The sequence below is a fragment of the Eleutherodactylus coqui genome, chromosome 3 (genome assembly GCF_035609145.1).
Source record: "Eleutherodactylus coqui strain aEleCoq1 chromosome 3, aEleCoq1.hap1, whole genome shotgun sequence".
Lineage (NCBI taxonomy): Eukaryota > Metazoa > Chordata > Amphibia > Anura > Eleutherodactylidae > Eleutherodactylus > Eleutherodactylus coqui.
In genome coordinates, this window is record NC_089839.1 from 147,207,739 (window position 1) to 147,222,729 (window position 14,991).

The window sequence follows — 14,991 nt, forward strand, 5'->3', positions numbered from 1 at the left end:
ACTAGATGATGTAACACCACATCCCCGATAGCATATGCTGGGACACGCCTGGGCAGAAGTGGATAACAGACTTGCTGTAGCACCAGTGCCAACATCAAACATCTTCAAGGAGCATACAAAACTTACATTCTGGCTGCTGTATGCCACTTCATGTATGAACAAATTAGCTTTACTTTTGCACAACTCTTTTTGAATCACTATCTGTTGGGCTCAGGAGGAGACTGTTTTCAAAAAACTGGTGTGGGTTGATGTAAATTTGTAGTTCGCTTTGTGACAGCAAGGCTTGCGCCAAAGTTTTGTGACTTCTACACCACTTTTACCATGAGAAATACCGCCTGTTAGAAAATGCAATGTTTCACTCTTCCCATTCACGAAAACACTACCTCTATGGTTTATATCGAGGCTTCAGATTAAACCTTTCAGAATTCGATGCCTCATCAATATTTTAAAAACCGGTCATAAGAAATCAATGACCCAGAAATTGAACAGAAAATCACGGATGGCTGGACAGTAATGGGCAAAGACATCTCCAAAGATGTAGAGAAAATCTGTTTAAAAAAATCACACGTAGGGCCATATATGGTTTTGATATCCCACCACATTCCAATGCACCCGGCAGACTACTGGCCTACCATAAATGTAACAAGCCAAAAACAAACATGTTCCATAGTTTATAGAGCTGCCCCGAAGCTCAAAGATATTGGGCAGAGATAAGATCACTGATACACAAGTTCGAAAACATTCTTACTACCACTCACAACCCAGGTTTTTATATTCCATTTTCTCCTTCCTGAACTACAATCAAGACATTTGATCCATGCTGCTTTTCTAGTAATCTAATGTTGCCTATTAACATAATGGCTACAGCCGCCAACTCCAAAACTCAGACATTACACACGAACGCTAGCAATTTTTGTGCATGGAAAGATTGTAATTAGAACTTGGGGTGGAGTCGTGGGCTCCGGGGTTTTTTTTTTTTTAATTGCATGCATTCATTTGAAGAATGTTTCACCACCCACGAGATTGTAGAATGTATGAAGCCATTCAAGGATACCTCCAGGTACCTTAAATTGCATGTCACAACTAAATTTTTCTAAAGCATTTGACACCGTGCCACATAATAGGCTGATGTATAAAATGAGACAGCTCGGATTGGGGGAAAACGTGTGTATCTGGGTAAAGAATTGGCTCAGAGATAGAAAGCAGAGGGTGGTAATAAATGGTTCATACTCAGATTAGGCCACTGTCACTAGCGGGGTGCCACAGGGTTCAGTATTAGGCCCCATTCTGTTCAATATATTTATCAATGACCTGATAGAGGGGCTGCACAGTAAGATATGAATATTTGCAGATGATACAAAATTATATAAGACAATTAATACAACGGAGGACAATGTACGGCTACAAATGGACCTAGATAAGCTGGGGGCTTGGGCTGGAAAATGGCAAATGAAGTTCAATCTTGATAAATGTAAGGATATGCACATGGGCAGGAGAAACGGATGTCACCAATATACACTAAATGGGGTCCCGCTAGGGAAAAGTGAGATGGAAAACCATTTGGGGTACTAGTGGATTGTAGACTCAACTGGAGCAACCAATGGCAGTCAGCTGCTGCAAAAGCAAAGAATATTTTGGGGTGCATTAAGAGGTATAGGGGCGAGAACATTATTCTTCCGATATATAAGGCACTTGTCAGGCCCCACATTGAATACTGAGCACAGTTCTGGACACCGATGCGCAGGAAAGATGTAAGCGCTTGTGGGGGTTTAAAGAAGGGCAACTAAATTAATAAACGTAATGGGAGGACTAGAATACCCAGCGAGGTTATCAAAGTTGGGATTATTTACCCTGAAAAAAGGCAGTAAAAGGGCGATCAAATAATTACATATAAATACATTAGGCAACAATACAAGGATCTCTCCCATGATCTGTTTATACCCAGGACTGCGACTGTAACAAGAAGGCATCCGCTACATCTAGAAGAAAGCAGGTTTCATCGCCAACACTGAAGGGGGTTCTTTACTGTAAGAGCAGTGAGACTGTGGAACTTTCTGCCTGAGGATGTGGTAATGGCAAAATCCATAGAGGAGTTTAAGAGGCGACTGGATGTCTTTCTAGAACGCTATATTACAGGATATAAACATTAGGTGACCAGCAGGGTTGTTGATCTGGGTCAGTTAGGAACTTTTAAACATTAATCTAGGGATTATTCTGACTGCCATTATGGAGTCAGGAAGGAAAATTTTTTTCCCCTGAATGGGCTAATTGGCTTCTGCCTCACTGGGTTGCTTTCACCTTCCTCTGAATCAACAGGGGAGGGGGGTGGAAACAGGCTGAACTAGATGGATATAATCTCCTTCCAGCCTTGCATACTGTGTTACTATGTAGTTGGCTAGATTAAGAATCAAGATACTAACAACGACCTGTCCATCCGTGAGTTACATGCTCCTGCCCTAATCACATGACGGCGACTTCAGCAAAAGGTGATTCATCCCAAGTTAGTAACGTGCTCCGCCCTGATCACATGACTGACATCAAAAGGTCCTGTAAGCAGTCGGCTGCTGTCAGGCCAGGTGTTCGTTAGTATTCCATAGCATCTGAGGCCGCGGGGGTTTGTAGAGGATCCATATGCTTGCAAAACCTGTGATGTCACAGTCATGTAAGCAGTCACCTGTGTGGGAGGAGTCTGGGGGTCACAGGACCAGGGGGTGATCAGTGTGTGCAGGACTCTTCTGTGCTGCTTTCCATCCCTGTTATATAAGGATGTACATGTGGCAGAGCTGCGTGTGCGATGTACATGTGGCAGAGCTGCGTGTGCGATGTACATGTGGCAGAGCTGCGTGTGCGATGTACATGTGGCAGAGCTGCGTGTGCGATGTACATGTGGCAGAGCTGCGTGTGCGATGTACATGTGGCAGAGCTGCGTGTGCTGTACATGTGGCAGAGCTGCGTGTGTGTGTGATGTACACGTGGCAGAGCTGCGTGTGTGTGTGATGTACACGTGGCAGAGCTGCGTGTGTGTGTGATGTACACGTGGCAGAGCTGTGTGTGTGTGTGATGTACACGTGGCAGAGCTGTGTGTGTCTGATGTACACGTGGCAGAGCTGTGTGTGTCTGATGTACACGTGGCAGAGCTGTGTGTGTGATGTACACGTGGCAGAGCTGTGTGTGTGTGTGATGTACACGTGGCAGAGCTGTGTGTGTGTGTGATGTACACGTGGCAGAGCTGTGTGTGTGTGTGATGTACACGTGGCAGAGCTGTTTGTGTGTGATGTACACGTGGCAGAGCTGTGTGTGTGATGTACACGTGGCAGAGCTGTGTGTGTGAGATGTACACGTGGCAGAGCTGTGTGTGTGTGAGATGTACACGTGGCAGAGCTGTGTGTGTGTGAGATGTACACGTGGCAGAGCTGTGTGTGTGGGAGATGTACACGTGGCAGAGCTGTGTGTGAGTGATGTACACGTGGCAGAGCCGCGTGTGTGTGTGAGTGATGTACACGTGGCAGAGCCGCGTGTGTGTGTGTGAGTGATGTACACGTGGCAGAGCCGCGTGTGTGTGTGTGAGTGATGTACACGTGGCAGAGCCGCGTGTGTGTGTGTGAGTGATGTACACGTGGCAGAGCCGCGTGTGTGTGTGTGAGTGATGTACACGTGGCAGAGCCGCGTGTGTGTGTGTGAGTGATGTACACGTGGCAGAGCCGCGTGTGTGTGTGTGTGAGTGATGTACACGTGGCAGAGCCGCGTGTGTGTGTGTGTGAGTGATGTACACGTGGCAGAGCCGCGTGTGTGTGTGTGAGTGATGTACACGTGGCAGAGCCGCGTGTGTGTGTGTGAGTGATGTACACGTGGCAGAGCCGCGTGTGTGTGTGTGAGTGATGTACACGTGGCAGAGCCGCGTGTGTGTGTGTGAGTGATGTACACGTGGCAGAGCCGCGTGTGTGTGTGTGAGTGATGTACACGTGGCAGAGCCGCGTGTGTGTGTGTGTGATGTACACGTGGCAGAGCCGAGTGTGTGTGTGTGTGTGATGTACACGTGGCAGAGCTGTGTGTGAGTGATGTACACGTGGCAGAGCCGCGTGTGTGTGTGAGTGATGTACACGTGGCAGAGCCGCGTGTGTGTGTGAGTGATGTACACGTGGCAGAGCCGCGTGTGTGTGTGTGTGTGTGTGATGTACACGTAGCAGAGCTGCACGTGTGTGTGTGTGTGTGTGTGTGATGTACACGTAGCAGAGCTGCGCGCGTGTGTGTGTGTGTGATGTACACGTAGCAGAGCTGCGTGTGTGTGAGTGATGTACATGTGGCAGAGCTGCGTGTGTGTGTGTGTGTGTGATGTACACGTGGCAGAGCTGTGTGTGTGAGTGATGTACACGTGGCAGAGCTGTGTGTGTGAGATGTACACGTGGCAGAGCTGTGTGTGTGTGATGTACACGTAGCAGAGCTGTGTGTGTGTGTGATGTACACGTAGCAGAGCTGTGTGTGTGTGTGTGATGTACACGTAGCAGAGCTGTGTGTGATGTACACGTAGCAGAGCTGTGTGTGTGTGTGATGTACACGTAGCAGAGCTGCGTGTGTGTGTGTGTGATGTACACGTAGCAGAGCTGTGTGTGTGTGTGATGTACACGTAGCAGAGCTGTGTGTGTGTGTGATGTACACGTAGCAGAGCTGTGTGTGTGTGATGTACACGTAGCAGAGCTGCGCGTGTGTGATGTACACGTAGCAGAGCTGCGTGTGTGTGTGTGATGTACACGTGGCAGAGCTGCGTGTGTGTGTGTGTGATGTACACGTGGCAGAGCTGTGTGTGTGAGATGTACACGTAGCAGAGCTGCGCGTGTGTGTGATGTACACGTAGCAGAGCTGCGCGTGTGTGTGATGTACACGTAGCAGAGCTGCGCGCGTGTGTGATGTACACGTAGCAGAGCTGCGCGTGTGTGTGATGTACACGTAGCAGAGCTGCGCGCGTGTGTGTGTGTGTGATGTACACGTAGCAGAGCTGCGCGCGTGTGTGTGTGTGTGTGATGTACACGTAGCAGAGCTGCGCGTGTGTGTGTGTGTGTGTGTTGTACACGTAGCAGAGCTGCGTGTGTGTGAGTGATGTAAACGTGGCAGAGCTGTGTGTGTGAGTGATGTACACGTGGCAGAGCTGTGTGTGTGGGATGTACACGTGGCAGAGCTGTGTGTGTGGGATGTACACGTGGCAGAGCTGCGTGTGTGTGATGTACACGTAGCAGAGCTGTGTGTGTGTGTGATGTACACGTAGCAGAGCTGTGTGTGTGTGTGATGTACACGTAGCAGAGCTGTGTGTGTGTGTGTGATGTACACGTAGCAGAGCTGCGCGTGTGTGTGTGTGTGTGATGTACACGTAGCAGAGCTGCGCGTGTGTGTGTGTGTGATGTACACGTAGCAGAGCTGCGCGTGTGTGTGTGTGTGATGTACACGTAGCAGAGCTGCGCGTGTGTGTGTGTGTGTGATGTACACGTGCAAAAATTAGGATAGCGCTGCCAGAGCGTACAGGGTAAGCATGAAACAGAAATGAGTGCAAAAATTATATCTCACTCACCCGGTGCCTAGTGAAGATCCTGTTTATTAGGATCCTCACTAACACTCTTTATCCAAGTTCTCCTATATAAACGTGTGCTCCTGTGCCTTTAATCCCCTGGTGTCCTGCTGGGCCAGTCAGCTGGGGAGCCGCGTTCCTCCTCCGTCTCTCAAGCAGAGAGCCGCTCAATCCAAGTATATGCAAGTGACAGCAAAAATAGGTCCGCGCTCCGGGAATATGGCACTTAAATACTTTAATCTCCACAACGCGTTTCATCCCTTTACAGGGACTTTTTCAAGTGTGGCAATGTGTTACATACAAAACATTTATAGTAAAATTACATACCTTCATTACATGCGGTCCGCTCCGTCTTCCATCCCCCTCAGCGTCCAGCGGCGTCACGCCTCCTCCACGAGTGTCAGCTGACTGGGTCACGTGGGGCCGTGACGTCACCTCATCGGGCGCTGCTTCTTATGTGAGAGCGGGGATGCGGACGGGCTCGCTCGCACTCCTGAATACATCAATCATGAGGATGTTACTGGCCTACATCTCTATTGTTTCTTTTCTATATAAAAACTGTGTATTATTAAACATTATAATGCTTCAGTATAATTAAAATGTATAAAATACAGTAAAATATACATGATATTTAAATAAACATTAAACTCCTATTACATTGTATATTCTTCTTATACTTAGATTCATAATGATAAATAAACAATATAACCGTTCTGAATGGAAAAAACTGAATATCTTAAATATAAATATAAATATTAAATATGTTAAAAAATGTCTCCTTATTATTTTTATATATTCTTTTATAGGGAAATGCAATAAATTAATGGATATAATGAATATAATGAAATAAATAAGATAAAACTATTTATTTTATATGGTTTTATATGTATTTTTGTATATTTTTATATTTTTATAATTTTTCTACCACTTCGTTCAAGCCCCTAGGAACTAGGGTATTCATACGGAATATCCAGTACATTTCTCTAGATCTCAACTTCTCCACTGATCTCTCTCTAATATTTTCTATTGGAATGACTTTCAAAAGGGAGGAATCTCTGGCATGATGGGTATTGAAATGCCGTGATATGCTATGCTTATCGAATCCTTTCTTAATATTGCTACGGTGTTTATTGAGCCTTCCTCGTAGCGTATTGATGGTTCTTCCTATATATCTCAGCCCGCATGGGCATTCAAGCATATAAATTACCTTTGTCACATCACAGGTCATTTTTTGTTTTATCATATAATCTTCCCCATCTGGTAACTGTATTTTCTTGGTACCATGTTTAATATTTGTGCAGCATATGCATCTTCTTTTTTTACACTTATAAGCTCCCCCTACTTCTCTATCGTTATCTCCTCCTCTTTTTTCTGTTTCTTTTCCATTTTTGGGATATGACGGAGCAATAAGATTTTTCAATGTTGTATTCTTCCTGAATATGCACAATGGTTTTACGGTTAGTTGTTTTTCCAAAAATGGATCTTCTTTTAGGATCGTCCAATTCTTCCTTAATATACCGTTAATCACTCCTGCATGTGCATTGAATTTTGTGGTGAAAGCTGTTTCATATCTCTCTTTCTCTTTTCTGGAGTTTTTGTTTACATTAACCTGTCTTATTCTTTCTGTTGTCCAATTTCCTAAATTTAATGCTTTTGTGTACGCTGCCTTAACCAAAGTTTCTGGATACCCTTTTTCTTTGAATCTTTTTTCTACTATTTTGGCTTGTTCTCTGTAGTCTTCTATTTTCGTACAGTTTTTTCTAATTCTCTGAAATTGGCCATAAGGGACGTTTTTCTTCCATTTCTTATGGTGGCAGCTGTTGAAATTCAAATAGCTATTAGCATCCACTCTCTTAAAATGGGTTTTTGTGATGACTTCATTGTTTTTCCCTTCTATTTCTAGGTCCAGATATACAATTCTCGTAGTTGATATTTCGTATGTAAACCTGAAGTTAAAGGTCCTCCTGTTTTCCGTCCCAGATTATGAGAAGGTCGTCTATATAGCGTTTATATAATTTTATCCGCTCATCCTTGAACCTCTCTTTTTCAAACATTCCCATCACTAAATTGGCGAACGTAGGGGTGCATTTCGTCCCCATCGCGGTACCAACATATTGTTTGTAGATTTTGTCATCATACATGAAAATATTATTTTGTAAAATGAACATAATGCTTTTTACGATGAATCGTCTCTGGTGTTCTGGCATCAGTATATCTTCCTTCAACACTTTCTCCACTGATTCTACTCCAATTTTATGTTCAATATTTGAGTAGAGCGCTTCTACATCCACACTACACCATAAGTAGGTGGGTTGCCATTTGATGTCTTTGATAAATTCCAACAGGTGACCTGAGTCTTTGACGTAAGATGGTAGGCCCACTACATACTTTTGTAGCTGGCGGTCTATATATTCTGATAGCCTGTGTGTAACAGACTCCATGCCCGCCACTATTGGTCGACCTGGTGGGTGATGTACATCCTTGTGCACCTTAGGTGCATGGTAAAAATATGGCATCCCAATGGGGGTTTCTTTTAGGTAAAGATATTCTTTTTTACTTATACTATTATTTCCATATCCTTCTTGTAATAGTGTATAGAATTCTCCGGTAATTTTATTCGTTGGATCTTCTTTCAATTGGGCATAATGTCCCTCCTTCCCTAGAATTCGTAGTGCTTCTTCGTGGTATTGTTGATGATCCATTATTATGATCGCTCCCCCCTTGTCTGCTTGTTTTATGACAATCGACTTCTCTTCTTTCAATTTCTTCAAGACATTTCTTTGTGTCCTAGTGAGATTGTAGTGCTTGGGCTTGTTCTCTTTGCACATTTTTGTGAAGTCTTTCATGGTTTTGTTATAGAACCGATTCACGTATTCACCCTTTGATTCCCCTGGAAAAAACTTGCTTTTTGGTTTTAGGTCTGTAGTGATGGGATCATTTAAATTAAACTCAATTAGTCCAGCATCCTGTATTTTTGTACTCTCAATATTTTTTATTTCCTGAATCGAAAAAAACCTTTGAAGTGTGATCTTCCTAATAAAGGCGTTTAGGTCCACAAATAATTCAAATAAATTTGCTCCCTTGGTTGGGCTGAACGAGAGTCCTTTAGATAACACCTCCATCTCGTCTCTTCTGAGTGCGTGATCTGATATATTGTATATACCGTTCTGTCTGGCTTCCTCAAAAGACACTACTTCTTCGCCGGATGGTTTGGTCCGGTTGTTGTTTTTTGTATTACGGGTACCACCTCTTTTGCCCCTCCGATTTCTCTTGTATTTCCTATGTTGGTTGAGGTTGTTCGTAGCGGCTGATAAAATTGGTGTATTTTCGTTCTCCCTTTCTGGGGTACACTCATCTTCTTTTGTGGTTGTGTATTGGTCGTACTCCTCAGTGGGGCTGATTTTGAACTCCCCAAATTCCGATTGGGGGATGACGCTGTTGGTGGCTCTTTCGGAGTGAGCGGTCCTCTCCCTCCTAAAAAAGGAGCTGTATTGCTATGGTTACTCTCTATGGATAATCTCATTGATGATCGCCTATTCTCTTCACCTCTCCTGTTTATGCTCAAATCCAGTATTTCATTTATTTCTGGTGGTGAATTTGTCATTGGAGAACGTAATAATAAGTTTTCCATTTCACATGGATCTATTCTAGGGGTAGATAATTCTAATCCTTGTGTTCCATTCAGCATATTGTTCCTTTTTTGTAGGGAATGTATGATCCTATCCCGTACGATTGGGGTCTGTTCCCTCTCGCTGCAAACAGTTGTATCTACTGTATATAACATTCCGCAATTTTCATCCAGGTATTTTCCTATAGTTCTTTCTTCATGATGGTGATTTCTAGTTCGTTGGTAATTCAAACCTATTTCTGTTTGCGTGTTATTGTCTCTTACCCTTCTGTTAGGCAGATGTCTTCTCCTTTCTTGTGTTTCAAATTGCATGTTATTATGATGCCCAATATTTGCATTCCTACCTGTATTCTCATATCGTACTCTACCATACTGTTGTGTTTTCTCTTCTATGTTAGTGTTTGTTACACCCATGTTGCTTTTGTGGCTATTACGTCTACCACAATTATTCAGGTAGTATCTATTCTGAATTATATCTTGTCCTCTATTTCGATAGTGCAAACTCTCCTGTTGGTAAGATCTCTCATTGCCATTTCTATTGTATCTATCTGTAAACTTTCTATTTTTTCCTCTTTCCTGGTGGTGAGGTCTTCCACTTCTATTTATGTTGATATCCTCATCATACCCTCTGTTTGGAATGGTATCTCCTCTAGTATCATATTCTCTGAATCTCGGCTTATTCCATTTGTTAATCTCCCTCCGGTTATGTTCCCGTTCCATTGGTTTTTCTTGTGTATCTCTTCCGCCCCTCTCGTATTGCTTATTATTATAAGTGCTCTTTCTTTTATAATCTCTAGGAAAATACACCTCTAACTCAAAATCCTTCGCATCTCTTACCAATTTTTTGGCTTTACGTGTTATAATTTCATTCTCAATTTTTCTCGCATATTCATATATATCTTTATAAAAATTTATATCATTATGCATTAATAACTCTTTCATATCCAATGCTAGCAGTTCTAACCTTTTCATTCTTAATTTAGACAACATCAAAGAAGAAAATGTGTTTAACATTATAATCCATTGACCAGCAAAAAACATTATAATCCATTGACCAGCAAAACACGTGGCAGAGCTGTGTGTGTGATGTACACGTGGCAGAGCTGTTTGTGTGAGTGATGTACACGTGGCAGAGCTGTGTGTGTGAGTGATGTACACGTGGCAGAGCTGTGTGTGTGAGTGATGTACACGTAGCAGAGCTGTGTGTGTGTGTGTGTGTGTGTGTGATGTACACGTAGCAGAGCTGTGTGTGTGTGTGTGTGTGATGTACACGTAGCAGAGCTGTGTGTGTGTGTGATGTACACGTAGCAGAGCTGTGTGTGTGTGATGTACACGTAGCAGAGCTGTGTGTGTGTGTGATGTACACGTAGCAGAGCTGTGTGTGTGTGTGATGTACACGTAGCAGAGCTGTGTGTGTGTGTGATGTACACGTAGCAGAGCTGTGTGTGTGTGTGTGTGATGAACACGTAGCAGAGCTGTGTGTGTGTGTGTGTGATGTACACGTAGCAGAGCTGTGTGTGTGTGTGTGTGATGTACACGTAGCAGAGCTGTGTGTGTGTGTGATGTACACGTAGCAGAGCTGTGTGTGTGTGTGTGTGATGTACACGTAGCAGAGCTGTGTGTGTGTGTGATGTACCCGTAGCAGAGCTGTGTGTGTGTGTGATGTACACGTAGCAGAGCTGTGTGTGTGATGTACACGTAGCAGAGCTGTGTGTGATGTACACGTAGCAGAGCTGTGTGTGTGTGTGATGTACACGTAGCAGAGCTGTGTGTGTGTGTGTGATGTACACGTAGCAGAGCTGTGTGTGTGTGTGTGATGTACACGTAGCAGAGCTGTGTGTGTGTGTGTGATGTACACGTAGCAGAGCTGTGTGTGTGTGTGTGTGATGTACACGTAGCAGAGCTGTGTGTGTGTGTGTGATGTACACGTAGCAGAGCTGTGTGTGTGATGTACACGTAGCAGAGCTGTGTGTGTGTGATGTACACGTAGCAGAGCTGTGTGTGTGTGTGATGTACACGTAGCAGAGCTGTGTGTGTGTGTGATGTACACGTGGCAGAGCTGTGTGTGTGTGTGATGTACACGTGGCAGAGCTGTGTGTGTGTGTGTGATGTACACGTGGCAGAGCTGTGTGTGTGTGTGTGATGTACACGTAGCAGAGCTGTGTGTGTGTGTGTGTGTGTGTGATGTACACGTAGCAGAGCTGTGTGTGTGTGAGTGATGTACACGTGGCAGAGCTGTGTGTGTGTGTGTGTGATGTACACGTAGCAGAGCTGTGTGTGTGTGTGTGATGTACACGTAGCAGAGCTGTGTGTGTGTGTGTGTGTGATGTACACGTAGCAGAGCTGTGTGTGTGTGTGTGTGTGATGTACACGTAGCAGAGCTGTGTGTGTGTGTGTGTGATGTACACGTAGCAGAGCTGTGTGTGTGTGTGTGATGTACACGTAGCAGAGCTGTGTGTGTGTGTGTGATGTACACGTAGCAGAGCTGTGTGTGTGTGTGTGATGTACACGTAGCAGAGCTGTGTGTGTGTGTGATGTACACGTAGCAGAGCTGTGTGTGTGTGTGATGTACACGTAGCAGAGCTGTGTGTGTGTGTGATGTACACGTAGCAGAGCTGTGTGTGTGTGTGATGTACACGTAGCAGAGCTGTGTGTGTGTGTGTGCGATGTACACGTAGCAGAGCTGTGTGTGTGTGTTGCACACGTAGCAGAGCTGTGTGTGTGTGTGTGTGTTGTACACGTAGCAGAGCTGTGTGTGTGTGTGTGATGTACACGTAGCAGAGCTGTGTGTGTGTGTGTGATGTACACGTAGCAGAGCTGTGTGTGTGTGTGTGATGTACACGTAGCAGAGCTGTGTGTGTGTGTGTGATGTACACGTAGCAGAGCTGTGTGTGTGTGTGTGATGTACACGTAGCAGAGCTGTGTGTGTGTGTGTGATGTACACGTAGCAGAGCTGTGTGTGTGTGTGTGATGTACACGTAGCAGAGCTGTGTGTGTGTGTGTGATGTACACGTAGCAGAGCTGTGTGTGTGTGTGATGTACACGTAGCAGAGCTGTGTGTGTGTGTGATGTACACGTAGCAGAGCTGTGTGTGTGTGTGATGTACACGTAGCAGAGCTGTGTGTGTGTGTGATGTACACGTAGCAGAGCTGTGTGTGTGTGTGATGTACACGTAGCAGAGCTGTGTGTGTGTGTGATGTACACGTAGCAGAGCTGTGTGTGTGTGTGATGTACACGTAGCAGAGCTGTGTGTGTGTGTGATGTACACGTAGCAGAGCTGTGTGTGTGTGATGTACACGTAGCAGAGCTGTGTGTGTGTGTGTGTGTTGCACACGTAGCAGAGCTGTGTGTGTGTGTGTGTGTTGCACACGTAGCAGAGCTGTGTGTGTGTGTGTGATGTACACGTAGCAGAGCTGTGTGTGTGTGTGTGATGTACACGTAGCAGAGCTGTGTGTGTGTGTGATGTACACGTAGCAGAGCTGTGTGTGTGTGTGATGTACACGTAGCAGAGCTGTGTGTGTGTGTGTGTGTGTGTGATGTACACGTAGCAGAGCTGTGTGTGTGTGTTGCACACGTAGCAGAGCTGTGTGTGTGTGTGTGTGTGATGTACACGTAGCAGAGCTGTGTGTGTGTGATGTACACGTAGCAGAGCTGTGTGTGTGTGTGATGTACACGTAGCAGAGCTGTGTGTGTGTGTGATGTACACGTAGCAGAGCTGTGTGTGTGTGTGATGTACACGTAGCAGAGCTGTGTGTGTGTGTGATGTACACGTAGCAGAGCTGTGTGTGTGTGTGATGTACACGTAGCAGAGCTGTGTGTGTGTGTGTGTGATGTACACGTAGCAGAGCTGTGTGTGTGTGTGTGTTGCACACGTAGCAGAGCTGTGTGTGTGTGTGTGATGTACACGTAGCAGAGCTGTGTGTGTGTGTGTGATGTACACGTAGCAGAGCTGTGTGTGTGTGTGAGATGTACACGTAGCAGAGCTGTGTGTGTGTGTGATGTACACGTAGCAGAGCTGTGTGTGTGTGTGTGATGTACACGTAGCAGAGCTGTGTGTGTGTGATGTACACGTAGCAGAGCTGTGTGTGTGTGTGTGTGTGATGTACACGTAGCAGAGCTGTGTGTGTGTGTGTGATGTACACGTAGCAGAGCTGTGTGTGTGTGTGTGTGTGATGTACACGTAGCAGAGCTGTGTGTGTGATGTACACGTAGCAGAGCTGTGTGTGTGTGTGATGTACACGTAGCAGAGCTGTGTTTGTGTGTGATGTACACGTAGCAGAGCTGTGTGTGTGTGTGTGTGTGATGTACACGTAGCAGAGCTGTGTGTGTGTGTGATGTACACGTAGCAGAGCTGTGTGTGTGATGTACACGTAGCAGAGCTGTGTGTGTGTGATGTACACGTAGCAGAGCTGTGTGTGTGTGATGTACACGTAGCAGAGCTGTGTGTGTGTGTGTGATGTACACGTAGCAGAGCTGTGTGTGTGTGATGTACACGTAGCAGAGCTGTGTGTGTGTGATGTACACGTAGCAGAGCTGTGTGTGTGTGTGTGTGTGTGATGTACACGTAGCAGAGCTGTGTGTGTGATGTACACGTAGCAGAGCTGTGTGTGTGTGTGATGTACACGTAGCAGAGCTGTGTTTGTGTGTGATGTACACGTAGCAGAGCTGTGTGTGTGTGTGTGTGTGATGTACACGTAGCAGAGCTGTGTGTGTGTGTGTGTGTGTGATGTGCACGTAGCAGAGCTGTGTGTGTGTGTGTGTGTGTGTGTGATGTACACGTAGCAGAGCTGTGTGTGTGTGTGTGATGTACACGTAGCAGAGCTGTGTGTGTGTGTGTGATGTACACGTAGTAGAGCTGTGTGTGTGTGTGTGATGTACACGTAGCAGAGCTGTGTGTGTGTGTGTGTGATGTACACGTAGCAGAGCTGTGTGTGTGTGTGTGTGATGTACACGTAGCAGAGCTGTGTGTGTGTGTGTGTGATGTACACGTCGCAGAGCTGTGTGTGTGTGTGTGATGTACACGTAGCAGAGCTGTGTGTGTGTGTGTGATGTACACGTCGCAGAGCTGTGTGTGTGTGTGTGATGTACACGTAGCAGAGCTGTGTGTGTGTGTGTGATGTACACGTAGCAGAGCTGTGTGTGTGTGTGTGATGTACACGTAGCAGAGCTGTGTGTGTGTGTGTGATGTACACGTAGCAGAGCTGTGTGTGTGTGTGTGATGTACACGTAGCAGAGCTGTGTGTGTGTGTGTGATGTACACGTAGCAGAGCTGTGTGTGTGTGTGTGATGTACACGTAGCAGAGCTGTGTGTGTGTGTGTGATGTACACGTAGCAGAGCTGTGTGTGTGTGTGTGTGATGTACACGTAGCAGAGCTGTGTGTGTGTGTGTGATGTACACGTAGCAGAGCTGTGTGTGTGTGTGATGTACACGTAGCAGAGCTGTGTGTGTGTGTGATGTACACGTAGCAGAGCTGTGTGTGTGTGTGATGTACACGTAGCAGAGCTGTGTGTGTGTGTGATGTACACGTAGCAGAGCTGTGTGTGTGTGTGATGTACACGTAGCAGAGCTGTGTGTGTGTGTGATGTACACGTAGCAGAGCTGTGTGTGTGTGTGATGTACACGTAGCAGAGCTGTGTGTGTGTGTGATGTACACGTAGCAGAGCTGTGTGTGTGTGTGATGTACACGTAGCAGAGCTGTGTGTGTGTGTGATGTACACGTAGCAGAGCTGTGTGTGTGTGATGTACATGTAGCAGAGCTGTGTGTGTGATGTACATGTAGCAGAGCTGTGTGTGTGTGTGTGTGTG